At 48.7% G+C, this 26,712-nt stretch overlaps 1 long non-coding RNA gene across 3 annotated transcripts; it reads right to left on the bottom strand.

Annotated features, from left to right (window-relative positions):
• Positions 1-10,825: 10,825 nt before the first annotated feature.
• On the bottom strand, positions 10,826-25,060 carry LOC112823287 (uncharacterized). Of its 3 annotated transcripts, XR_003207982.2 has the most exons (4): positions 24,772-25,060; positions 12,085-12,194; positions 11,187-11,466; positions 10,826-11,094 (listed from the first exon to the last, which is right to left on the bottom strand). It is a non-coding gene; the product is annotated as an uncharacterized lncRNA (long non-coding RNA). The 3 variants fall into 3 exon arrangements; XR_012378279.1 differs by having other exon boundaries at positions 10,826-11,466; positions 24,772-25,056; XR_003207983.2 differs by lacking the exon at positions 24,772-25,060 and adding an exon at positions 12,800-13,894 and having other exon boundaries at positions 10,826-11,466.
• Between the last annotated feature and the right edge of the window lie 1,652 nt (positions 25,061-26,712).

The following is a 26,712-nucleotide window of genomic DNA, read 5'->3' as shown; positions in this document are numbered from 1 at the left end:
GCCCTGGCGGCGCTGGAGTGGGCGACCCGCTGCCCTTGGGGACAGCGCCTCGTCCTGCACCCGCCTCATCTCTCTGTGCGATTCCTCTCCACACACTTTGCCGAACCGGGTTCGTTGCCATGGTTACTAGCAAATCACATGATAGCCTGGCTACCTAGCAGTGTGGGAGAACAGTGGGATCAGATGCAATGGGGGAAGCATCACTCCCCCAGCTTGGTGGCTTTTCCTTGGCAGACCTGCAGGGTCCCAGAGGTCCGCATTTCTGACCTGCCCAGCTCTGGGGTGAGGGCCAGCATTCTTTGAGCACCAGGACATTGCTTTCGTAATGTGATCAGCACGAGTCTTCCTCAAGGGCTTCTCCTTCTGGCTCAGGAGCCCCTCTGACCCTCCCCAACCCCGCCTCTCCCTGACCCCCCCCACACACACACGCACGCACGCACACGGATGCTGTGATTAAATAGCTGGGTTGAGTGGGAAGGGGTGAAGCATGCAGCCTACACCACTTGAATAAGCTCTTTTTAAAAACCTGAGGATGGCGTGAGTCAGGGAATTTTGAAGCCATGATACAATCAGGACACTGATGCCTCAAGGGGGGTGGAGGCAGGGACCACAGACTCGCCCAGATCCTGGAGAGACCAGGCAGGGTCTGGTTTCCCAGCCACAGCCTTGCAGACGGGCTGCTGACCCTTGGACTTGGAGTCGTGGAAGTGGGTGTGCTCTGCCAGGCTCTGATGTGGTGTGGTCGTCCTAGCCCCTGGGCACTGCCTTCCAGGGAAGAGCAAGTCTGAGAGCTGGAGAAAGCTCTCAAGAAACAAAGCTCTCTGCCTCTCCCCCTCCCCCTCCTTCCCTACAGAATGAGGCCATGGAGTCCGACTCCGAGAGGTTGGTCGGTGAGTGGGTGTGCCTTAGCAGCAGTGGGGGAAGCGCATGTCTTTGTTTCCCTGACAATCACAGTTGCCTACTGCTCTGGGTTCAGATTATATCTCATCTCGTCAATTCCATCAGATTTTCTGGTCTGCTTTGCTTTCCCCATTGCAAAAGCCAAGTCCAGATGATAGAGACAGACCCGGAAGAGTCAGCAGGCAGCAGAGGGCAGGGCTTGGGAGGGATTCTGCCTCCACTGTAGTAGGCTGGTTGCGAGAACTCCCTTCAGGACCCCTGCCTTAATGAGCAAAGTGTATTCAGGGAGAAGAAGCAAACAGCCTCACAAACATAACCTTATGGAGGGCCACAGGGCAAGGACCAAGGAGACCGGTGGTCTCTAAAATGAAGGGGGGGCGGGGATGCAGCCCCAGGGTGTGTGACACTCTACCAGTGGGGTACAAAATACAGAACTTCTGTTTAGAGTTATTTTATCTGTTCTTTTTTATATCTATTTTGGTATATGTCTTATAATGTGTATAACTGTATCAGGTAGGATCAGTTTGGGCTGAGATTAAGTAAGAAGAGAAAATCCAACCCACCAGCAGCGGAATCAGGAGATAAGTTAATTTCTCTCTCATGTAAATGGACTCTGGAGGTAAGCCACCCAGAGTTGGTAAGGCGTCTTTTCCGGTAGCTCCAACATTCTCGACATGGAGATTCCACTTCCTAATCCAAGGCTGTTGGGCATGATCAAGCCATCCTATTCACATGCTAGGCAGCAAGGAGAAAGAAAGGAAGAATTACATGCCCCTCCCATGAGGACACTTCCCGGAAATTGCACTGTACACATTTAACATTTAGCTAGCATTTGGTCATATGACTTTACTTAGCTGCAAAGGATCCTAGGAAATGTAGTCTGTTCTGGGATGCCGTGTGCCTATTAGGGAATGCAATACTAAGGAAGTAAGGAAGGATGGACCCTGGGGTGCCACCAGCACATGTGTATACTTACCAAAAAAAAATAAATGTACTTGTTAGAGGCATAATCAAAATTGGGACTTTTTGGGTAGAGTTCAAAGACCACTGCTATGGGTTATAGTAACCTAGAAGTACACATAATTGATTGAAGGAAGGAATGAGGGACTTTTTTTTTTCCCCACCACCTTAAATCCATCCATCCTTCTCCTTGTAAAACAGTATGGAGAATTTTGTGTGTGGACTCATCCCTCCCCCATTCTCAGCCATGTATTTGTCAGGGGGGCCCTAATTAGTCTTGGCTAACCAACTTCTCCCACGCCCTTGGTCACCAGGATTGGTGTGGGTTACTGTGAGCCACGTCCAGGACTTCCATTCGTCTCTAGAAGGGGGATGGTGGACATAAAGCTATCAGCACATGAAGTCTGCACCGCCTAAACTCTCCTACGACCCAGATAGGAGAGTGCAGCCCACATCTAGGGGAGAGGGGAGCCACGCCAAGAGAGGACCAGGTCCTGGCGGCACCGATTTAGCTCCTGTATCAAGCTGCATCTCAACACAGCGTGACTTGTGATGAGGAGCCATCTTGGACCAGAAGGATGAGGTCAATCTCCTAGAACGAGTGGAGCAACTAGGTGGAAAGAGCCTGGGATGGGTGACTGCCTGGAGCAGAGCCACAGTACCTGGCTGGATGTTTATATGAAAGAGAAATCAGTTTCCATCTTGTGTAAGTGATTGTTTACTTAAGATCATCTTTTTAGCAGCCAGACCACACTCCAATGGGTACACATGTATTATTTCATTTAATTTATTTTTAGTGCTCTCATTTAGTTACCTAAGGTCGTACAAGCAAGTGGGTGCAGGGCCCGGGTTTGAGCCCAGGAATGCCCGAGTTGGGTGCTAGTCATCGCTTCAGTGCTTGCTCTCTGCTCTTGCATCCCCGAGGTTAACTCTTTTCCCTCCATGCTGATCAGGGGTTCACAACACTTTACACTGTGCTCTCATTGTCTCTTTGCACGTGGGTAGTTTGGAGCCAGAGTCTGTGGGGTTCCCACATGCATTGCCCACGTCTGGCTGGGCCTTGGTGCTTCATAAATGTTGATCCAATAAATAATAATGGTCTCACTAAGCTTCAGAACATATCTAGCAGGCTATTGAAGGATCAAATGAGGTAATGTTTGAGGAGAGGTTTTGAAAACTACAAGTCAGTATATATACACAGTGGTTATAGTTAGCCCTCTTGTTAGGAAATCCCTTATTTGGGGCAGGAATATGGCTGTTTCTCGTTCTGCCTTTCAGTGTCTTCCTCTGAGAAACAGTTCTCCAGGTCATGTCACTCTTAGAGTCAGAGGACACCTTCGAGACCACTCAGACACACCTCCTGGTGCCCTCCCACCCCCACTCCAGGCAGGATTTCCCTCCTCGATGGCTTCACCAAGGGGTCAATTGGTCAGTGACCCTCATAACAACAGAGTGCCATGATTAAAATATGACACAACAGTGTAGGTTAGGGGACCAGTTTCATGCCGCTCCCCAGATATATCCATGAGTTCTCCCCTCCTGGCTTCTGCACACATTTTCTCTCCCCCATAGTCCAGAGTCCTCTTTCAAGGATAGGCTCAAAGTCACCTGCTCGGCAGAGGTCTTCCAACTTTGGCAGGGGCGTTTAGGTAGTCTCTTCTTTTTCTTGCTGTGTCATTTTGTACTTAACTCTATTATAAGACATATCAAATTATATTTTTATTTGTGCTTTTTTATAACCCCACTTCGTCACCCCTCCAAACTATCACCACCACCCTTTATATGTGAGATTTTCATGGGCAGAGGCTGTGTCTTACTCATTCTGATTCTCCAGCACCCACCCAGTGCCTGGCACCTGTTGATAATTTAATGAATGGGTATTGAGAGGATGAGTGAGTAAACACGTGAGCAGGGGCTGAAAACTCGGTCTCTGGCATTAGATGAACTCATGTCCAAATCCCACTGACTAATTAAACTCATTCATTCACACATGCCACTCATTCATTCATTCAAATTTGTATTGAGTACCTATTATATTGCAGGCACCGCGCTCGACATTGCCACAGGGCAACTGGGAGGGACAGCGTCCCTGCCTCACAAGCTTATATCTGAATGGTAGAGACTGACAATAAACAAACAAATCTGTAAGTAAACAAGACTCTATGATGTTCTTAGAAGGAAATGAGCAAGGTGCGGGGAGTGTTACAGAGGACCTGCAGGTGGCTGTGAACTACTTCAGGTGACAGGTGGGCAGGGAAAGCCTTGCTGGGAGCATCTGAGTGAATCCTCAAGAGTGGGAATGAGAGAACCTTTTGAAGCGCAAGAGGGAAAACAGGGAACAGCCACCAACAGAGAAAAATTACTTCTCTCCCTAAGGCTTAGTTTCCTCATCGGTAAAATGAAATAATAATAGCACCCAGCACGTGGTTTTTGAGAAGCTTAAATGCATTGGAACACTTAGCATAATGCCAGGCAGATAGGAAGCACTCAATATGTTTTAGCTCTTATTATCAATTATGGGTCACGCTGCAGAAAGGAAATGAGGGTGAGGCCATGGGCCCTCTGTAATTGCCACTTCCTTTTCCAAGTTCCCCAGTCATCTGTTAAATAACTCATTTATGAATGTTCCTGGGCACCAACGTCAATCTCTCTGGTCTGTGGTCTCTAGAATCTCTTTAAAACGTGTGTAAATAGCTTAGGTTGATAGAGAAACTAAACCAAGTGTGGAAATGTATGTAAAAGCCCCACACGGTGGTAGTGACTACCACTGTATTGTTTCTGGATCATTTCCCGGTAGTCTCTGGACACCTTGTGTTCTGGCAGCAAGCACACCATCTGGTTGGCCAAGGACTTTCTTAAAATGAGGCTCCTGAAACTAAACGTGGAACTTCAAGCAAGCTCTGGCAGAGCTGGGACCGTGCCCAAGACCCGCAGACCCAACACAGCCTTACAACGAGGTCATAAATTAGCAGCAGAGGCAAGAGTAGAGGCAAGTCTCCTGCCCCATGAGGACAACCAGGTTCACCTGCAGCATCCTGTGGTCTAGCAGGTGAGAAGAGTTTTGCCCTGTGACTCCAGAACCAAGGCCATCTTTCAGGGAATTTCAAGACGTTCACGAGGCTCGTTTTCCCTACTGGACAGGTAGGAGGATCTTGAGTGTGTACCAGCAGCAAAGAGAAGGATTCTGGGAATCTCAGAGGCAAAAGGTTTCCTGCAGTTTAAGTTTTTCCGAACCTGTGGTTTCTCTGATAAGGGGTGTGTGCGTGTGTGTGCGTTTGCGTGCGGGTGTTGTGTAGAGGAAGAGAAGAGAAATAGTGCTGGCTCCATACTGTAAAGCCCCTGACTCTTGCTGATATGATTAGTATACCTGCTTTCAAGTCTGGCCTTATATGGCCACAGAAACAGAAAGATGCCAAGGACTGTGGTGGTACTAGGGCTTAATTACAGGGACCTTTGTCCAACTAACATGCCAATAATTTGCCTAGCTGAATGATTCAGCAGTAATCCTGCCAGGTTCCCAAAAAAAGCCCATATCTGGGATGACGTAATGTCTCTCTAGCCCCATACAGCCATCTCTCCACACCCACCGCCACACATTTACCATCTCCTCTTAGGAGCCACATTTCCATCTGTGGGATCTTCACTTGCCATCTGCATTGTGACAAATATGTTATTTTATTATTTAAATTGTATTACAATGTACAGTGTTGCTAAGCTAGCCCTTCGCGTTTAAAAATTCAATAGAAAAATTAAAACAGAAGAAAATCCTCGCCTCTGGTGAGTTATAGATTGGCAAATCATGTCTGCAGAATTCCTCCAGTATGTCAGATTGGATATTTGATCTATGTATCCCATGAATATTTATACTTTGAGGCAAAGTGATTGATTTAATTTATCACTGAAAATTGAGGTAACTGTCTAGACTGGCTCCGTGGTACGCGTTGCAGAGCATGTGAAGAGAGACTCTGGTCCTACCCCATTGCACTTTGTCGGGAGCTGGCCAATACTTCTTTTCCTTGCCCACATCAGAGCCATCAATCTCCCCCTTCTTCCTGACCAGATAAGTGCTCACGAAAGGTGCTCTTATCCTCATCTAAACTGATTTTGGTTTTCCTTGCCACTCCTGGTGGGGCATATCGTTCATTTTATTTCAGTTTATTTCAATGAGAAATGAAAGGAGTTCTGCTGGGAGTTGGTGGGGGTGGGGAGTTCTGGGAAAGATCTCTTTCCTGATAAAAAGAGATCCAAAGAATAAGTCGCTGCTTTTTTTGAATGCTGGATGTTTTTATGATGCAAGGGACTCCTGCAGCCATCTTGCAAACATGAGGGAAGGTAGCCAGAAGGATGACAGAGATGGCAAAAAGCTGGGTTCTTGATGTTGATAAGTTGATAGTAAACCAACCCAGAGCTGCCTCCACTTTTAGACTTCTCATCTTATAAGATAATAAATCCTTTGTTATTTAAGCTGGTTGAATCAAGGCCTTCTGTTACATAGAAGCTGAAAACATCATTACTATGTGAGGCAGTGACTTTCTAGCTTTTTGATTGTGAACCAAAGTGAGAAATATGTTTATGTGTAATGTACTCTAAAATGTTCTATTTTTTCTATTTAATTTTTAAAAAATTCAGGTCATGACCCACTAAAGGGATTTCAAAGCTCACTTGTGGGTCACGATCCACATTTCTGAGAACATTAAAGTCATAGAGAACATAAGCTACTGTGATATAATGAAAGCAAAATGTGGTAAGTGTCATAAGAGACATACGAATACAGTGCTGATCACTTTGAGCTGGGGGAAAGAGGGAAGCTTCCATGGAAGGGCTAGACCTTGAAAAATACCTACATTTGGGGGTTTAAGGAATGACAGGAGAAAAGGCAAAATGGTGAGAAGTGCAGACATGTTCCAGCACCGGTGTGTAAATCTGGGCAGAGGTTGATGCATGTGATTTGGAGAACAGTGAGAAGTAAGGTCTGATTCTGTTAGATAATGTGCAGCCTTGAACAGCAAGCAAATGAGAGGCCGTAGGAAGGCCTTTAGCAAGAGCCGGGTCTCAGGAAGTCTAAAATGCTGGCGGGTGCAGCCTCGGCTGGGTCTGTGTCATAGCAGAAGCTCAAACTGGTAGAGTTTAAAGCTTGAGGCAAATGGCAAGGGCCTCTGCTCTGGGAGGTGAGCTCCTGCTCCATCATTTCTTCCTGCCTATAGTCACTAAAGACCCATTTTACGTGCTCTGTCCGGGAGCTGAGTCTAGTGGCGAATAGTGTGCTGGCCTTTCTAAGAATTCAGCCTGGCAGCCCCCAGTTGAAACCAACAGTACTGATATTGTGATTCTTCTAAATAAAGCCAACAGAGCGAGAAAGCGTGGCTGATTTTCTATTTCAGAAAGGCCAACAATCCCCAACTTCTCATTGTTCTTCTTGTGCCCACCTACTTGCCTTCTGATGAGTTCACATTTTGTTATATCCAGCCCCAGAAGGTGGGCTGAGCCTTGCTACTTGGCACCTCTAATGAAAAAAAAAAATCAGTGGAGGAGGATTTGAAATTGCTGGTTAAATTGGATGTTTGTGCTATCTGTGGATTTTAGTAAAAGGCGAAAGATTGATGCGATCTGAAAAGAAACCAGAGTATTATCTGTGGATTTTAGAAGACTATTTTGCATCTTTGTGAGGACACAACAAGACATGGTCTTTTATAGCAGAAAAGGATGAGGGAAGAGCAGGTATAAATGAAATGAGGACAAAATTAAATCAAGGACCATTGTGGGAAAAATGAAAATGCAAGGACATCTGGCAAATGTGATGAGAAGTTAGGAGTGGGTCAGAGGGCACCTAAAAGTTACTCAATGCTGCCAAGGGAGAAATGAAGGCAAGTGGAACAGTGGCAATAAGCAAAGACATCTCTCAAGGCGCAGGTGACCAGGTCACCATATCCATGAAGATTTGCCCAACAACTATTTGTTCAGTAATATGTTGAGTGCCTACTACATAACAGGCTGTGTACTATAGGCCAAGATAAGATGGTGGCCAAATGGACACAGTGCCTGCCTCCTCGGATTTCTTTGACAGTAACAGCACAGAATCAACTCTCTCGAACCATCTGGTGTTGATTTTCTGACCACACCTCCTAAGGCCTCTTCGGAGTCCAAAGTCCACTGTTACTGCAGATGTGAAATTACCTGGTATTTCCTTTCTACATTTTTACTTTCTCCATGGACATTTATTACAAAACAGTTTCTAATAACTTACTTTAATAGCCTTTTCCCTAATTTTTAAAAGCAACAAGCCCCTTTTGTATATAGAAAAGCATAAAGAAAAAAATATTGCATCTAGAAGAGGTACTTGCTGAGGTCCATCCCATCCCATTTTGATGTCAGCCCCACCTATCTTGAGCACTTGGAACAGAGCTTGACATAGAATAGAAAATAATAAATGTTTGTCAAATGGATGGTCATGAGCAAGTACCACGGTCTCTATGCCTCAGCTGCTCATGAGGCTGAGGGAAGGCACTGCCCTGGTCCTGAGCCCCCTCAGCCACACCTCCAGGACTTACAATCATGGCTGCTGTAGCCCCTGGGAGCTAGGACCACATCTCCATTTTCGGTACTGCCACCACCCCTGGGCCTGTGGCTACCATGCATCTTCTTCTTCTTCTTCTTCTTTTTTTTTTTTTTTTTAAGATTTTATTTATTTATTTGACAGAGAGAGACACAGCGAGAGAGGGAACACAAGCAGGGGGAGTGGGAGAGGGAGAAGCAGTCTTCCTGCGGAGTAGGGAGCCCGATGCAGGGCTCTATCCCAGGACCCTGGGATCATGACCTGAGCCAAAGGCAGACACTTAACGACTGAGCCACGCAGGCGCCCCTACCGTGCATCTTCTGTAGCTGGAGTGGTCCTAGGCCCTTGGGTCTGTGGGAAACATAAACCATCTCTGAGCTTAAGAGTCCTGGTTTTCTGGAGTCCTCCATGCAGGGATGCTGAACCCTGCACCCTTTAGGAATGGAAAGAAAACACCCATGTCTTTTGTCATAAAGGGTGGAAAGCTGGCGGCCTTATGTACCTATGATTGGTTTTATGAAATTTTTAATGCTTTTAATATTTTGATGGGTTTTCCTATTTTGGTGCTTGTTTTATTTATTTATTTATTTATTTTTTAAAAGATTTTTATTTATTTATTTGAGAGAGAGAGCACATGAGAGGGGGGAGGGTCAGAGGGAGAAGCAGACTCCCTGCTGAGCAGGGAGCCCGATGCGGGACTCGATCCAGGTACTCCAGGATCATGACCTGAGCTGAAGGCAGTCGCTTAACCAACTGAGCCACCCAGGCGCCCAGTGCTTGTTGTTTTAAATGCTCTGCCCATTTAACTGTGGCTTCACCTGGGCTGGTTGACATCCCTCACTTTTAAGATGCAAAAGCAGAATGATTTGGAAGGAACCTAAGCTGGAAGTCATGGCCACAGCAGGACACAAACCCCTCGGCCTTCCTATCTCTTCAGTGAATATAACAGGTCTTCTCTGCGTGCACCGCTGGGGGAGGGCAACGGGGACCCAGTCCCCAAGTAGGAGCTTCTGTGGGGTTGGTTCCCGGGGAGGAAATGGTGGGGGGTGTCTGAGGCAGAGATTGTACCCTGAGACTCAGAGAGTGGACAAAAGCTGTCAGAAGCCCGCATATATTCAGGGGAGCCCCCACCACAGAGAGGGACTTGTGGGAAGGTGGGTAGCTGTCTCTGGGCCTCCCATTCCCAGCCGCCAAGGGAAAGAGCTTTTAATTGGCTCTGCCCATGGGCCTTGTATGACATTGCATTAGCCCACAGGGTGCACAGCCAGCAATAGCTGGGAAGCCACGGGTTACCCAGAAGGGGCCCAGGAGGTGACAGTGCCTGGCAGTGGTGTCCCCCCACCCCACCCCTGCTTTGCCAGTTCCAGAACTCCACTTTGTCAGGACACCTAGAATCAGTCCGTTCCGAGGCCCTGGACTGATTTAACCAAATTCACAGGAGATGATGCGTTGACCGGAAGGTCAGTGTATCTGTCACAACTGAAGGTGCTTCTTTGCAGGGACCAGAACCCTAGTCGCCAGCCCGGGGAATACCTTCCCCTCTTCCTCCCCGTCCCCAGCCAATTCTTCCCAGTATGGAAGCAGCCAGGAGGCCACATTTGTCATCAGAAGGTTGCTGGGTGACACTGCAGTCCAAGGCAGGGTAAGTGGTTTGGTCAGTGGTGTTGGACCCAGGCCAGGTGGAGCCAAGGATGCGGATCTTCTTCCACAACAACGTCCTCTCCCCACTGCGCAGAATACCGCTGCCAACCCCGGGCCACTGGGAGCCGCCTGGCGCCAACAGCGTCCTTCCTGCTCTGCCGCCCAGGCCCGCTTCTTCTTCCTTCCCGAAGGACCCCGACTTTGTCCCGACACCAGCCTCCTCTGCCCAGGCCCTGCGGCAGGGCTGTGAGTCCCATTCTCAGCCCCACAGGTGAATCTCTCAAGAGCGACTCCTATTCTGTTGGATCCAATGGCCTCTTTTTATGGCAAATATTTTTATAACTTCCCCTTTCCTACGTGGAAATGATATTTATAGATAATAGAATCTATACATATAATTTCAAAAAATTCAATAACCCTATTATAAAGTGCTATGAACTAAATGTGTCCCCCAAAATTCAGATGTTGAAATCTTAACCCCCAACGTGATGGTGTTACCAGGTGGGGCCTTTGGGAGGTGATTGGGTCATGAAGGTGGAGCCCTGGGGGATGGGGTTAGTGCCCTTATAAAAGACACCCCAGAGAGTTCACTCTCTCTCGCTGCCATGTAAGGATACAAAGGCAAAATGACCCTCTGCCCTCCTCAGAACCTGATCATGCTGCCCCCCGATCCTGGATTTCTAGCCTCCAGAACTGGAAGAAATCAATTTCTCTTGTTGATAAGCAACCGCCGGAATGGACTAAGATGCAAAGTAGAATTTAAAAGGAAAATAACAAAATAAAATAGGGTTTATTTCAACATGCAAGTGCTTGGAAGAAATAAATAAGAACGTTCCAGGTGTGAGGGTCCATACCCAGAAGCCTTGTGAATCAGGAAGCCAGCAGGGCAGGCCCGGACAGCTTTGCTGTAGGGGACACTCAGCTTCTGTGACTGGTGGGGGCATTGCTCATGTGATTTTCTACGATGGTAAATGACTTTTCCAAAAGTCCTGAACAAAACAAAGCAGGGTATTCCCTTGAGGTACTCAGTAGTGGTTTTCCTGGAAAATACAATGTATTTTTTTAAATGCTTTGGGTTTACAGATAAAAGAGAAGTAGTTTTAGCTCAGATCATTTTGAACAGTGTCTTCACCTATGGGAATGTTCAATGAGATGCTCGAAAATCATGCAGCTCATAAGAATGGACTATCCCATGCGCCGTGGGGCGTTCACCAGCTCTGGCCTTTACGTCTCCAGGCGCGAATGGTCAGAATCACTGTGCCCACTGAAAATGTGCTCTGCTCCTTTGCAAGGCTTCACCACCCCAGCTGAGAACCGCAGATCCAAGCAAACCCTGATGCTCCCATCCCTCTTTCCTGGGATGAAGCTCGAGAGGAATCCTACAGGAGGCCTTTGGCACAAGGTGTTTCCACCTGATAAAAAGAGACACCAGGGCATCAACAGTAGATCCCTCTGCCTGGGATCTCCCTACAAAGACATGCTGTCTGAGGGACGGCAACCACAGGCTAGTTTGAGGAGAGCCGGCCTGAGGAAGAGGCCGGTGCACAGAGTAGAGCGGAAAGGTGGAGTGAAGTGGGGTCCCCAGTGACAATGACCTAACATGAGCCCCAGAATGCCAAGCCCGGAACTGCTCTGGCTCCATTCCTTTGATATGGTAAGTAATTGTGCAAGCCAGTGCAGCTGGGGTTTTCGGTTAGGACAACCAAAAGCTCCTTCCTGATAAAAGTATGCATATTCTTGGGGTGCCTGGGTGGCTCAGATGGTTAAGCCTCTGCCTTCAGCTCAGGTCATGATTTCCAGGTCCTGGGATCAAGCCCCATGAGCCCCATGAGCCCAGCAGGGCTCCGGCTCAGCGGAGAGTCTGCTTCTCCCTCTGCTGCTCCCCCCTGCTCCAGCTCTCTTTCTCTCTCTGTCTGTCTCTCAAATAAATAAATAAATAAATATTTTTTAAAAAGTATTCATATTCTGGTTGTTTGGGGACCCCGTTTCTGGGCTTTGTGCAGAGAAAGTGCCTCCTTTCTTGGCCTTACCTTGAAGTGTGGTGGTTACAGAAGTTTCTGGGTTCACATTCCAGCTCTGCTTTTATAGGCTGGGAAAATTTAGGCAAGTCACTTCATCATTTGAAGTTTCTTCTCCTTCTCTGTAAAATAGGGACAATCATGGTTTTTCTAACTCTGGGAACCTAGGGATTAAATTAAATGAGTTAACAGAAGAAAAGCATTTCATACTGCCTAGCATGTCACTGATGCTGAATAGGTGTTAGCTATGATTAGTCTTTTTAGTTTTCTGCTTAGATCTCTTTTGGCCACTAATGACAAAAATTCAGTTCCAACTAAATTAAGCTAAAAAGAAAAGTTATCGACAGCAGAGGGCATGAAATGGGTTACAGACTCAGGAAGAGCTGTTGAATCAAGGCCTCAAGGATGGGACGTGGTGCTTCTAGATAGCCTTTGGCTGCCCCTAAGTTATCACCCAGAGAGTTTTTAAAAGTCTCGAGGCCCAGGCTACACCCAGACCAATTCAATACAGATTCCTGGGGCTGGCCCCAGACCTCAGCAGGTGTCAAGCTCCTCAGGTGATTCCAGTGTGCAGCCCAGGCTGAGAACCGCTGTGTAGACCTCTCTTCATTGGACTCTCATCTTTGCTTCTCTCTGCCTGGGCCCATTCTATAGAGAGCTCTTCCCACCACCGCCTCAGATGTCTACCCTCCCATAATAATCTCAATAGGAAAAATAAGTCATTAACCAAGCTTCTTTCTTTCAGCATCTGCATGTCAATGGATTTGTCCTGCTTGGGTCTGTCTCCTGCTTGCCCTTCTTATTCTGATCACCGTTGGTGAGGGCCACCCCAGTGACCAGGAATCTTGATGGACAACACACCAGAAACACTTGGGATGAGACAGAGCAATTCCCTCAGAGGTCTAAGAGGACTGAGCAGGGAAAATCCATACATCTCATCTTATTACATAGAACTAGTCACACTTCATCTTGGTTGATACAATTAATTGTCAGCGTGTTTTGCTTCAGCCATTTTCCCTAATGGATAAGATCTGGGCTTGGTGGGGTCTTTCCTTCAGGTCTCTGAGCCACTGCAAGTGACAGGTTATTGCTTGGTTGGGATGGTGCCTGGCTTGTGTCTTGGCTGCCTGTTCGGGATGGCAGGTTCTTCGTTCCCCCAACCGCTTATTCATCAACTCCTTGTCACACCCACAGATGCTGAGCTCATAGGTTACGCTCTTGAACTCACTCCAGGATAATCTCCTCACAATGCTGTGACCCGTGCGTACTGACTACGCAGAATTTTGATTCAAACTGAAATCCAACTTTCCATTGCCTCCAACTTTTGACCTCTCATCTCCTCTACTTGCTTGTCTTCGGGTTGAGGAGCTCTCGTGGGAAGGCACGTGTTTTTGAGCTGACAGATGATTGCAAGGACACATGGGATCCTCACTTGTGCTTAATGCACTTGTTCTGAGTAGCTCTCACCAAATTCCCTTTTCTAAACTGGACATCATTGAGAACAAGAAAACACATTCCCAGCCTTCCAGAAAGTGGAGAATTTTTTAATCAGTTTGGGCAAAGTGTATTTGAGGAGAGAAACCGCAGTAAATACCTGTGCATAATTAATATAATTACCAACATAATCAAACAGCCCTGGGTAGCGCCTATCTGCATCCCCAAGAGTTCCGGAGGCTTGTGGTTTATCTCCGTGGCCCTGCCTGTCACATTTTCTGAATTCGGCTCTCCTTCAGGTTTCAGAAGTTTCTGGTGACACACTGAGCCGTTCATTTTGATGGCTGTGTTTCCCAACCCGCTGAAGGCATTGCTGCAATGGGACAGATGGATGGACGATGGGGAAGTGGCTGCAAGGTGGATGTGGGCGGGGCGGGGGGGGGTTGGGGGGTGAGGAGGGAGGGTCTCTGCCATTGTGTGCACTGCCTCTGGGGGTTGTTCTTATAAAGGAAAGCTTGATTTCTTGGTTATTAAGTAGATCCCTAACTACGTATTAAGTAGTTGTGTATTACAAAACCATTCTCTTCCTGTTTTGTTCATGCTTTGCATAGTTTCAGATGAAGTGAAAGGGACCCCCCAACGGGGCTTTGCTCCACCACTAGATGGAGGAACACCTTCACCTGTGCAGCCCTGGAGGCAAGGGCCCAGGGAACAGGAAAAAGATTGCTGCTCCCCTCCCGCCAGCCTCGCAGGTCCCTCCCACCTGCCTGCCACAGCGATGGCCTCCGGCAGGATCACATTCATCGTGTGCTTTACATTTTGAGATCTGATTCCCTCATGAAGCCACAGCATCCTCTTTGGTGTTCTTTGAAAGTTCTGTGTTTTTCCAGCTGCACCACAGACCCTTGTGGGCCAGGGCAGCCTTGCACATAGCTTTCCAAAATTACCCAGGCCATCTACATTCTTTCCGCCCACAGTCTCCGCCTTGACCCCTCCACTGTGTGTTAATGCAAACCCTTCCCCTCCGAACTGGCTTGTCTCACTTCCGCCTAGTACAAAGGCTGTGTGCACCGCTCAGCCCACGAGTCACCCTGGAAAGGGGTCACCGGGCACAGTCAGGATTAGTTCTCTCTATTCTTGAATTTCGTATAAATAGAATCACACAGTATGTCCTTTTTGTGTGTGGCTTCTTTTGATCAACACGTAGTCTGTGAGATTCAGCCATGTCAAGCCCTTCTTATTCCATTATATAAATAGACCACAATTTGTCAGTTCCCTTATTGATGGACATTTGGGTTATTTCCGGGTTTTGACTGATGAATAAGGCTGCTATGAACATTTTTGTCCAAGGCAATTTCTGGATGTAGGTACTTGTTTCTCTTGTATATATACCTAGGGGTAGGATTGCTGGTCCTTCTAAGAGGCTGCTTCGCTTTATTAGAAACTTCCGGCTTTCCAAAGAGGTGGTTTTGATATGTTTATTCCTCATAATGTTAAGTGTTCATCGGTGAGTTCACCAGTGCTTATTGAGCACCTACTATGTGCCAAGCACTGTTCTAGGTGCCAGGATATAACAATGAGTACACAGACAAGGTCCCTGTCATTGAGACTCATTCTGGGGGTCGTGCAGGGTGGGGAGGGCGGGTAGAGTCAGGCAATATGACCGAAATAAAGAAGGTAACTTCAGCTGCTTGAAAAATAGGGTAACGTGATGGAGCCCTAGGGAGTAAGAGCTGCTTCTGGGGCAGTATCCGGGAAAGTCTCTTTCAGGAGCTGGATCTCAGTCAACGTCTGAAAGATGGGGAGGGGTGGCCATGCAGAGCTTGGGGAAGAGTGCTAGAAGCAGAAGAAACAGCAAATACAACTGCCCTGGGACAGGAAAAAGTGTGGTGGGTTTTGAAGGAGAGAGAGAAGGCCTATCAGGCCCCCATGCAGTCCATTCACTCATCCAACAAGTAAATATATATTAAGCTTCTGTTATGCTGCAGGCATTGTTCTAGGCCCTGGAAATGTAGCAAGTGACCAAAATGGATGAGCAACCTGCTGCCACAGAACCAAAAGGAAAGAGCAGGCAGAAGGGTCTGGAGGAGGAAGCAGGGGCCAGGTTAAGTAGGACTGGGTAGATCATGGAAATGAGTCTAGATTTTCATCCTGCGGTAGTGGGAAGTCACGGACGGGTTGTAAGCAGAGACAGGAAAATGATCGAATTCACAGGGATAGACTAAGGGAGATTCATTAGAAGGTCGTGGGATCCAGGCAGAGGCTCTGGGCTGAAACTCCATCTGTGACCGTGGAAACCATGAAAATGACCAGAATTCAGGATATATTTTGGAGGTTGAGCCAATAGGACGTAATGTAAGATTGGTTACAGGGTGAGCAAAAAGACGAATACAATTTAGATTCTAGGTTCTTAGCCTGAGCAGCTGGGTAGATGGTGGTACCAGGCACTGAGACCAGGAGGACTGGGGGAAAAAGGAATTTGGTGAGGAAAAGCAAGAGTCCATTTTGCTAACTGTGAGATGCAAAAATTCAAGTGGAAATGTTCAAGGGGCAGGAGTTCAGGGGAAATCGCTAGCCTGAAGATCTAACTTTGAGAATCATCAGCACGTAGATGACGTTTAATGGTCCAAGTCTGAATGGGAGCACCTAGGGGGAGCGTACAGGCCAAGAAGGGGACTGAGGAAAAGTCTTGGAATATACTGAGAATTTCAAGTTCCATTTTACCATGAGGAAACTGAGGCTCAGAGAAGCTAAGCAAATTGCCCAAGGTCACAAGGTATGACAAAGCCGGTCTTATTTCAGCCTCTGCATACTTACCCACGCCTGAGGTTTCTCAGTTCTGCTACTTGGATGCCATGTGACCTAAAGGGAATTATTTAGCCTCTCGGTGCCTGTTACCTCATCTATATGGGAGGGACAACCATAACTATACACACCACACAGGGCAGTGTGAGTACCAGATAAATGAATATAACGAAAGTGCTTAGAACAACGGTTGGCACGTAGTGCTGTTAGTTTGCACCATTCCACGAGCCACAGGCTAAGCTCAGGCAGGCCTCAGGGGCGAGAGCGGGCAGAAAGTTCCGAATCTGCATGGCCAGGCGAGCTGGCTCTGGAGGCCACGGCCAGGAAGGTGTCAGGCCGGGGACTGAGGAGGGTAGGTCGGCCTCAGGCAGAACTCGTTTATATTTGTTCTGACAATAGGTCCCAGGACGCAGATGAACTTGGGTCCTCTCCCTTGTGCAAGGGAGCTGTGTCACTTGGGGATCAGGTCAGTAACTAGGCGAGGGCAGGGCTGCAGGCAGAGGTCACAGTGACTCCTGAGCCCCCAAAATGTACAGAAGTATATGCCAGAGCCCTGCTTAAGGCCTTCTATTCTGCTCTTGGGGACATTTGCTCTTGCTAACCATGTTTGGTGCAATAAATCTATTTGGTCTTTGTCCTCAGTTCCTGGCACAAGGATCTTAAAACTCTTGGAATTTCCTGAGTGACAGGAATATCTTTTGTCATTCATAGTGGGCCCCTCTGGAGTGTACCTGAGTTTATGCTAATGAGGTGACTTAGCTTGGGGCTGCAACATTTCCTCAGGAGGGGGATGGTCACCAGCAAGGCCCAGGGATTAGAACGTTGGAACTTTCAGCACCACCCACCACCTCTGGGAAGGAGGGGGTGGGGTGTGGGCGACAGCAGATTAAACTCTATACAAGCTCTTGAATAACAGGACTTGATGAGCTTTTGGTTGGTAAACACGTCCATGTGCCAGGAGGGTGGTGCACCCCAGTTCCATGGGGACAGAAGCTCCCATGCTCCGGACCCTTCCAGACCTCACCCTGTAGACCTCTCAGCGGGCTGTTCATTTATATCCTTTATAATAAACTGGTAAATGTACATAAATGTTTCTCTGAGTCCTGTGAGCCAATGGAGCAAATTAATCAAACCTGAAGAGGGCTTTGTGGGAACCCCCAATTTATAGCCAGTGAGCAGCACAGGTGACAAGCTGGACTAGCAGGTGACATCTGAAGCGGGGGCAGTTTTGTGGGAGTGAGCCCTTCACCTGTGGGATCTGATGCTATCTCCGGGCAGAGCCAGAACTGAGCTGAGCTGTAGGCACCCACTCAGGGTCCGCTGAGAATCAGAGAATTGCTTGGTAGTGGGGGAAAACATGCATCAGAACCATGACTCAGGATTCCTACAATTAGCACCTAGGCTCTAAAAGCTGAAACTGAAGGCAAGAGAAGAGAAAAATCAAATGACTGTTGAATGTATTCTATGCACGTGGGACAAACACCTGTGTTTTTGTGTGTGGGCACAGTGTCCCTTGCCCCCTACTCTTGGTAATGGCCACCCTCCCTTCCTTAGTGTTCCCATCCCAACACCCACCCAATGTCATTTGTAGGTCCCACAGCCCTGTCCTCAGTGGTTGCCAGCTGTATACGGACCAGAAAAGTGTCCTGTGGCTTTACAGATATTGGGAGGATAACTCTTCTTTTCTCAGGGGATGCTGAGCACTGATGATGTAAGCATGGAACTGTCTGCCTACATACCTCCCTTTGCCCATCAGCCATTAGGAGAGAGCAAAACCCGGAGAGAGACAGAGAGCTTTTGCCTCTTTACGGAGCCCCTGGCTCAGTGATGGGAGTCAATATATTCCCTCTGTTTGCTTAAGCTAGTTGGGATTCCTCACAATCTATAAAGGACTAACTAATTCATGTTATGTGCCACTAGTGCTAAGTTTCACAGCCTTGCTTGAGACTCTCCTGAAAGTAATTCAGTGTTGTTGTTTAGTTTCACGAATGATGGACCTAGAAGTTTGAAAGTTCCAGCCCAAGGTCTTATGGCATTAAACAAACTGACTTGTGACTTAGAGCGTATGTGGTCTATTTTTAGTTTACCACCTGCCCTGTAGGCCTACCCTGAATTCTGAAGTCCTCGGGGGATCCCCATAAGAAGGGAGCCCTCAGCTCCTGTGGGCAGAGTGTTTGGAGACAAGAGGACACCAAACAGCTTAAGGACCTAAGACATCTCTAGACAAGGAGGCTGAGGCAAAGGAATCAGGTGACTCCGGATTGAAATCCTACTGGGCGGAATCAAAGCAGCCCTTTGGACTTGGGTTTCTCCAGTTCTGGCCCCAGTAAAAGTTCCAGTTGAATTATGGGTCCCTGAATGATTTAGCAGATTTCCAGAATCTTATGGAGTCCAGTCTTCCCGGAAAGAGAAGATCACTGGGTGGTATTTTTCATTTCATTCATACATATATGTATGTATGTTTGTGTGTGTGTGTGTGTGTGTGTGTGTGTGTGTGTGTGTGTGTACAAGAAAAAAAAATCTGAATTCCTTAAATCCTTAAAACCTCTGGGGGAGGGCGCCTGGGTGGCTCAGTTGGTTAGGCGACTGCCTTCGGCTCAGGTCATGATCCTGGAGTCCCTGGATCGAGTCCCGCATTGGGCTCTCTGCTCAGCGGGGAGTCTGCTTCTCCCTCTGACCCTCCCCCCATCTCATGTGCTTTCTCTCTCATTCTCTCTGTCTCTCAAATAAATAAATAAAATCTTTAAAAAAAAAAAAAAAAAAAACCTCTGGGGGAATCATTTGGACTTGGCCCCCTTTCCTCCTGCAAGATTTTCATCTCACAGCTCTAAATTCTTTTCACAGCTCCTGAGTAGGTGAAAGCCACTTGAGAACAAGTCTTGTATTATCTTGCTTTCCTTTGGGAAGCAAGGTGGGAAGAATGAGGGGTTGGAAGGTTGGGGGAGGGGTGGAGGTGTACATTTTCCCTGCACCTCCAATCTGGCAGGCCCAGGTCTTAAAAGCTCCAGAAAATGTAGCACTTGAAAACACAGCCAGGAGAGAGTAGACCCAGGAGGCCCAGAACTAGAAGCAAATGTGGGTTTTTGGTGTTATTCTTGTCTTCGCTAGGCCAATCACTCCTCCTCCCTGTTCCTGCTGCCTGGAGCCGAGGTTTTAAAGGGTAACTCTCTCTCGGCTGAAACGGAGCTTTTGTCTGCCTAGGGAATTCCTGAGCACAAAGGAGGGAATTGGGGAGAGAGGTCCAGGTTCCTGCCTGGCCACCTCCCTGCCGGAGCAGGATCAGATAGACCTTGTGCCACGTGGGTGAGTGGCCCTTTCTCCACCACTATTTTGCTGGTGGCACAATCAGCCTCTTAGCAGATGCTAATGAGATTCTGGTAGAGAGCTACAAAATCATCTGTGGCAGATGGTAGAAGGTTAGGTTTTGATTTCTCTTGTTCCACTGTTGTTTTTCTCTAAAAATGTGCTAACCAATGTGCCGTTTTCTTGCGCTTGATTTTGACAAAGCGACACATTAGTTTTTTTACTCCTTTTCACCCATCCTTCCCCTAATCATAAATATCTTTTTAGAAACGAAGGCAAATCATTATTCAGCTTTTTCCCTCTGCCCCTCTCCTGCAGTCTGTTTTGTTTTGTTTTGTTTTTTACACAGAAGAAATCATTTGAATTCCCTTTGAACCTACCAAGAGAATAGAGACCAGTGCTATGAGTGCCCCCTGGTAATGTGTAATTTCATTTTCTTATTGACTGGGGCAAGGTTAGGTTATCATGTTTTGGTTAATATACACACCCTCTATGGACAGATAGGAAAACCAAAAATATTGTAGGAGTCAACAAAGGGAATGCTACCATTTATTGGATACCTTTAACATTCCAGGCATCATGCTAAGCAATATATGGCCAATATTTTAGCTAATCCTCACATTAATCCTATAAAAAGGCAGTGTCCTTATCCCCATTTTATAGATGAGGAGGCTGAGACTTGGAGAAAGAAACTTGTCCAACATGGGATGGCCAGGAAGTGGCAGAACTGGAATTCAAAGCCAGGGAGTCCCACTCCAAAGCCAGCACTCTCAGATGGTACATTCCTCTGTTTTCCTTCATGAATGTCAGTTGCATCAGTGCTGGTGGTCTCTAGGACTCAGGGGCACTTTTCCTGATTCCAAACCCTTGTTGGAGACCAGATATCAAAAGCTTTATTTATGGAGAGAGAATCTGATACTAGTTATAGAAGCACTGACTTAGCCTCAAAGATGGAAAGCAGACCCACCCTTTTGCACATGAAGAAATTAGGATCCAGAGAGTATGATGTTTCAGTTACCTATTGCTATGTGACAAACCACCCTAAAACTGAACAGCTTAAACCACAAAACTATTTTATTGCTCCCAATTCTGTGGGCCAGGACTTTGGGCAGAGCTCAGCTGCGCTGTCTCAGGACTGTTCATGTGGTGTCAGCCAGGTCGACCAGATACCCTCACGGCCTTGAGGCTGGTGGCTGGCTCTCGGCCCAGCAGGATAGCCTGGACTCAACATGGTGGCTCAGGCTCAGAGAACACCAGGCCTCAGCCCAGAACCAGAACAGCATCCCTTCTGTCTCTTCGCATTGGTCAAAGCCAGTCCCAGTGCCTGCACAGATTCAAGGGGGAAAGGAATTAACTCTACCTCTTGATGACAAGAGCAGCACCTGCAAACAGGGATGGCCTGGGCATGGTCATCTTTACAGACAGCACCACACATGGTGACTTATCAGCGGCAGAGATCCAAGGGTTAGGCCACTATCATAGAAAATCTCACCCTGGCAGCTTCCCCAGAAGGGAAAAGATTCCCTTTGGAATCTACATTCTATTTCGACTCAGCCCGAACAGGTAAATGTGAGCTCATCTAATCCTGTGGGGGATGATGTTCTGTGGGCCTGTGTGACCAGTTGGGTCCAGTGCCCACATTGCGCCTCTGATCTGGGCCAGCCTGCGCGTTCTCTTTGCCAAGAGAGAATCCCAGCCTAAGGAAAGGGGGTCGGGGGTGTTTGCCCTACCAAGGCCACAGAAGTGATGTGTCCAAAGATGTTGTAGAGGCTGCCAAGACGATCGGGGAAGAGAAAACTACCTCCATTGGCCCAGAATGATCAGCCCAGTGTGCCTCTCACAAGAACAGATGGACAGCCTCACCAAGAAGAATTTAGTGAGAAAATAAAGGAGTTTCAGGCCTTAACTAGCAGGGCATCTGCACTCACTTTATAAAGCTCATCCACCCAACTGAGTAAGGAGAAAACATAAAATCAAGGTCCAATGTAGGAATATGTACCTGGGGAGGAAAAATAAAGTGGATTATGACCAGATGAAAAATAATTTCAAATTAACAACTATTAGAGGCAGAGGGAGCCTAAGAGATCCAATTTAGCCCCAACCCCATTTTATGCATGAAACAATGGAGGCCCAGGTGGAAACAGAAGTGAGGGGCCTGCCCCAGCTCCCACAGCTCAGTTATTCTTGCATTGGTAATGAGCACTTAGCAAGCACTGATTAGGTGGCAGGCATTTTGCTGGGTGACGGAACCTCGAGGTGGAGTGGGACACAACCCTTGCCTTCACAAAGCTGACTGTCTAGGGGAGGAGAAGGCCGTGGAAAGCAATGATCACAGCATAATGCAGGGAACACGGTGCTAGCAGTGCTCAGAGAGGTTCGTGAGCACCCCACTTCTAAGCTCCGGGTTCCTTGCATGCTTGAAGCCCATGGGCTCTGTGGAGAAGAAAGCCTGTTTTCAAAAATCCTGCCTCCTGAGCTACCCATTGGAGCTACATCAGAGCCCTGTGCTTTAAAAGAAAGTGCAGTCTTTCAATGTCCTGTGAAGAGAACATCCTAAATGTGCCTTGCACTCTCAGGCAGGTCCTAAGAGAGCATTCACAAATCTCAGGACAAGGCCAATGTCACTGCCTGGGGTCACCACCACCAGTCCCAAGGGAGGCAGCGGGCTTTCATCCAGAGCCTCTGATTCCTGACCCCTTTGCTGGGCTACCACAGGAGTATATTTGGGCTGGAGTCCACCACAAGCACACACGGTGGGCCCTTTACCAAGTCATAAAGTTGGTTTAAAAAGGGTGTTTGATCTACTGGGAACTCAAGAGGTTTGGGAGGAAATGGAAAGTCGCTGGTGGCTGCTACCTTCCACAGCCTTCAGCTTCCCCACTCCTGCCTTCTACCAGTGGTTCTCAAAGGTTGCTGTCCGTTAGAATCATCTGGGGAGCTTAAAAAAACCCCTGTGTGATTTTTTCCTATGTGATGGAAAGAGGGGAGCACAGACCTGGGTGTGACTTTACTCTGCAAGCCTCAGTTTGCTCATCTGTCCAATGGGAAACATCACAATACCCAACCCCCTCAGAGGGCTTGCCGTGTGTCAGCCACTGATCAGAGGGCTCTACAGGAGTGCCTTGCTTATTCTCATGACAATTCTTTGAGTTAGCGATTATAACTCCATTTTACAGATGAAGAGACGGAGGCTGAGAGCTTAAGTCACCATGCCCAAGGTCACATGACTAGCAACAGGCTACAGCCTTGGTCAGCCTCTGGGGAAAGCCTGCACACTTAACTCTGCTACACCATTTCTGAGGGGCAATGAGACAGAGAGGGGAAGCTCCCCAGGTATAGTCATCTTCTCTCCTGGCTCCATCCCCTTCCCGGTGTCTCTGTCTCCTGGGATCCTGACCCTTGGTGGCCCCTGCTCTCTGTGACTCTCACCACCTGCTCCGGTCATTCTTCCTGCTACCCTCAGTGCTTCCAGCAGTTCTCCCTGGGACTCAGGCCTTCCAGGGACCCACGACCCCCCTCAGGGCTCCCATGTGGACCCTCAATGTACTCCATCCCTCTAGCCCAGCCCCCTTCCCTTCTGCTCCCCACCCATGTCCCAGGACAGTTTGAGCTTTGGCTTCAGCCCAGCAGTCCTCCTGGGAGGGCAGAGAACAGGAAAGACGGAGCCTGGAAAGCTCCTTCCCTCTACTTATCATTTCCTGGCTGATTCTGCCATGAGGGTCAATGGAGAGCTTAGCCATCCTCATAGAGCTGATCTTCACTGACAGCTCACTGAGTGCCAGGGGTCTTCCAGACATCATCTCATGTCAAGCTTGCCAGAAACTTGCAAGGTAACTATCACACCCCCATTTCGCACATAAAGACCCAGGCTCCAACTTCACCAAGCTGGAGAGTGGCAGAGATGGGATTCCAACCCCTATCTGCTCCGCGGCCCGCATCTTCTCTATTACAACACAAGAGAAAGGTAAAGGGACAAGGAGCGTCTACAGAAGTGTCTTGCAGGCCCAGAAGCACCCCCAGACCGGCGGCCTCGGCACCGCCAGGGAGCTTGTTAGAAATGCAGGCTCTCAGGCCCCGCCCCAGACCTACTGAATTGAAACCTGCATTTTAACGAGATCCCAGGTGATTTCAGTGCCTATTAAAGTTTGAGAAGCCCGGGTCTGGGTCCGTGGTCTGCCGTCCGCAGCCCTGGCTGAGCACTGGAATCACCTGGGGAACTTTGCAAAACGCTGGGGTCCCACACTCGCGGTTCGGGTTTCATCGGGGTGGGTACAGCCTGGGCATCACAGGGGTTTGTCCGTTTGTTTTTAGCTCCCCAGGTGAATCTAAGGGGCTGCAACCTTTGAGAATCACTGGCAGGAGGAAAGGGAAAGCCAAAGGCTGTGGAAGGTAGAAGCCACCAGCGACCTGCCATTCCCTCCCAGAGCAGGGCCACGCGGGGGTGGGACCAGCATCAGGGAGGCCGGGGAGACCCGCTGCCCGGACAAAGACAATCTGGGTTTCCTTCCCGCCGGTGCGTGCGGCTGGACACACACCAGCTGCGGAAAGACGCGCGGTAGGGGGACTCCTCAGGAACCCCGACTCTCCGGACGCCTGGAAAACGCTTCGGGTGAGTCCGCGGGGGTCCCCGCCGGCGCCGAGAGCCCGGCGCGGGACGAGCGGGGCGCAGGGAGCAGCGCGCGCAGGCGCAGAGCCGCGAGGCTCGGGACTGGGCGGTGGCTCCGGCTCCTCTCGGGCTGGGAGGGGGCGACTCGGAGGGCGGGGGACGGGGTGCGGCCGGGAGAGCCGGCTGGCCTCCGCGGAAGGCCGGAGCAGCCCCGCAACAGCCGCCGGCCGAGGCGGCGTCTGGGACAGGGGCCGCGGCAGGCCGGCAGGTGCGGCGCGGCCCCGGGAGGGCGCGTTCGAGCGGCTCTTTGTTTCCCGTGCGGCGCAGCCCCAGGCCTGGGCGCGGGCAGCCTGCCGCAGCTGAGTCACGGCCGACTGCTGGGTGTGTGGCCACATGGCCCCCTCCCGGAAGAACGCGTTCCTTTCCTGAAGCCGGCTTGTCTAATGCGATAGAAGGGACAAAAGCCAGAGAAGTGACTTCTCTGCCACAAAGCCCTTCCCTCCCCCAGTGCAAGTCCGGAACCAAGGTCACCCCCCCCCCCCAGCACTCACACAGCCCCTGAGGATGCCACTTCCAAGGGGATCGTGATTTTGAGGCTCAAGGCGAAGCTGCTCGACACATCTGTAGTGTCACGGTTCAGGAAGGTTCCTCTATGGCTGCTCCATGTCCCCACACCTGCCTGGGATGTGGGGTACAGGCTGAGCGGGTCGGCCTGGAGTCATCGGGAGGACTTGTCAGAAACGCACATTCCCCAGCCTTGCTGGCAGAGGATGAGATGAGTAGAACTGGGGGAAAGCACGGAATCTGCATTTTAACAAGTACCCTAAATGTTTTTTTAAGCATGTGGTTGGTAGTCTTCACTTGAGAATCGCTGATTTTGTAGAAGTGCCCCTTAACATAGATGTGTTAACCACAAATGGGCATTGCTGAATAACAAAGTTGAATTTGCCTGGGGAGATACAACTAGCATGGGTTCGCAGAGGTGGGAGTCAAGCCAGGATCACCAGGCCCCCAAGCTTGACTTTTTAAGCCCAGGTCAAACCAACCTTCAGGGATTCTCAGGGAGCTTCTCAACCCCTCCTTTCTGCTTTTGTGGTCTTGCATACCACCTGAAATAAACAGTGTCAGCTGGCACTTTTACACCTCTGAGTTTGAACGGGATGTCCTTCCAGTTTGGTAATTGTGGATTGGGTATGCTGTAGCTTAAGCCTAATCAACCACTAATGGGCATTAGCCCCCAGAAGAATCTTTTATGTCTAGATAGATGTCAGCTCAAATGGATTTTTAGATCATCTGTACTTTAAAGGCTGCTCATCTATCACAAAAAGAGGAAAAAAATATACTGAAAATTAGGTTTAGGAATAAATTTATTCCCTTGGTTGGCAGATGTTATCCTGTTAACAGACCATAATGAAAAACAAAAAAACAAAAAAAAACAGATTCTTTTTTCTACAATGAAGGCGGATGACCTTGGCTCACATCTCAGCTTTCCCACTTACTAGCTTGGTAACCTTGGGCAAGTTTCTAACTTCTTTGTGCCTCCAATTTCCTTATCTGAAAAATGCAATTGCGAATATTTATTTTATACTACTGGATAAAAGATTTGCAAGTGTTATCTTATGTAATTCCCATTTTACAAATGAGGAAACTGAGGCTCAGAGAGGCTAGAAACCACGGTCACCCCTTCTCAACGTCCGCCTCTCCCCTCCCTCTTGACCACACCTCTTCATTGCCTCCTTGATCCTGCCTGCCTGTCAGACAGTAACTGCGCATGTTCGCATGAGTGCACCATCATGGCTAACTTTTTTTTGAGCAGTTATTATGTGCCATAAACTAGTGTCAACACTTTACTTAAATGAATGAAATTCTTATCACCCTTCCATGAGACGGGAATTCTTATGGTCTCCCTCTCTCAGGAGAGGAAACTGAAACAGAGACATGGAGGTCCCACTGCCAGCAAGGGGCAAGGCCGGAACGTGCTGGCTGCATTCTGGCTTCTAGGCCTGGGTACCAGACTGCCGGGCTGTGCTGCCAGTTACATGTATTACATAAGATGGGGGAGGGGGGCTCCCCACTCTCCTGACCCACCAGCACAGCAATGCTGAGATTCTTCCTTCCCATCAACAGCCCGATTCTGGGTGCAAAGGCTCCTTCTACCAGAAAGCTTGCTACTCTGCTGGGCCTTTGGAAAAGTGGTGTTTATAGAGGACAGCTTAGAGGGGCTTTGGAAAAGACTTCAGTACAAGCTAGCTTCGAATCCCCTGGTGACCTGCAGCAGGCTTCGAGGGACGCCCATCCAGCGGGAGGGATGGACACTGATGTGGCTCACTGCCCAGGAGCTAGTGGTGTGCCAAATGCAGGAAAGTGGTTTGCAGGCTCAGCCTCTGCATGTCGACTGGGCTCCTGCCTGGCAGCCTGGCTCTGATGGTCTCGTGTGTGGTCACTCTTCTCACACCAAATTTTGAGGTGCATGCTAGAAATATGGGCCTCAT

The sequence above is a fragment of the Callorhinus ursinus genome, unplaced genomic scaffold, assembly GCF_003265705.2.
Source record: "Callorhinus ursinus isolate GAN/ISIS: 27379988/994484 unplaced genomic scaffold, GSC_fseal_2.0 scaffold5, whole genome shotgun sequence".
Classification (NCBI taxonomy): domain Eukaryota; kingdom Metazoa; phylum Chordata; class Mammalia; order Carnivora; family Otariidae; genus Callorhinus; species Callorhinus ursinus.
Note: the sequence above shows the minus strand (reverse complement) of the source record. Positions and strands in the feature narration are given on the sequence as shown.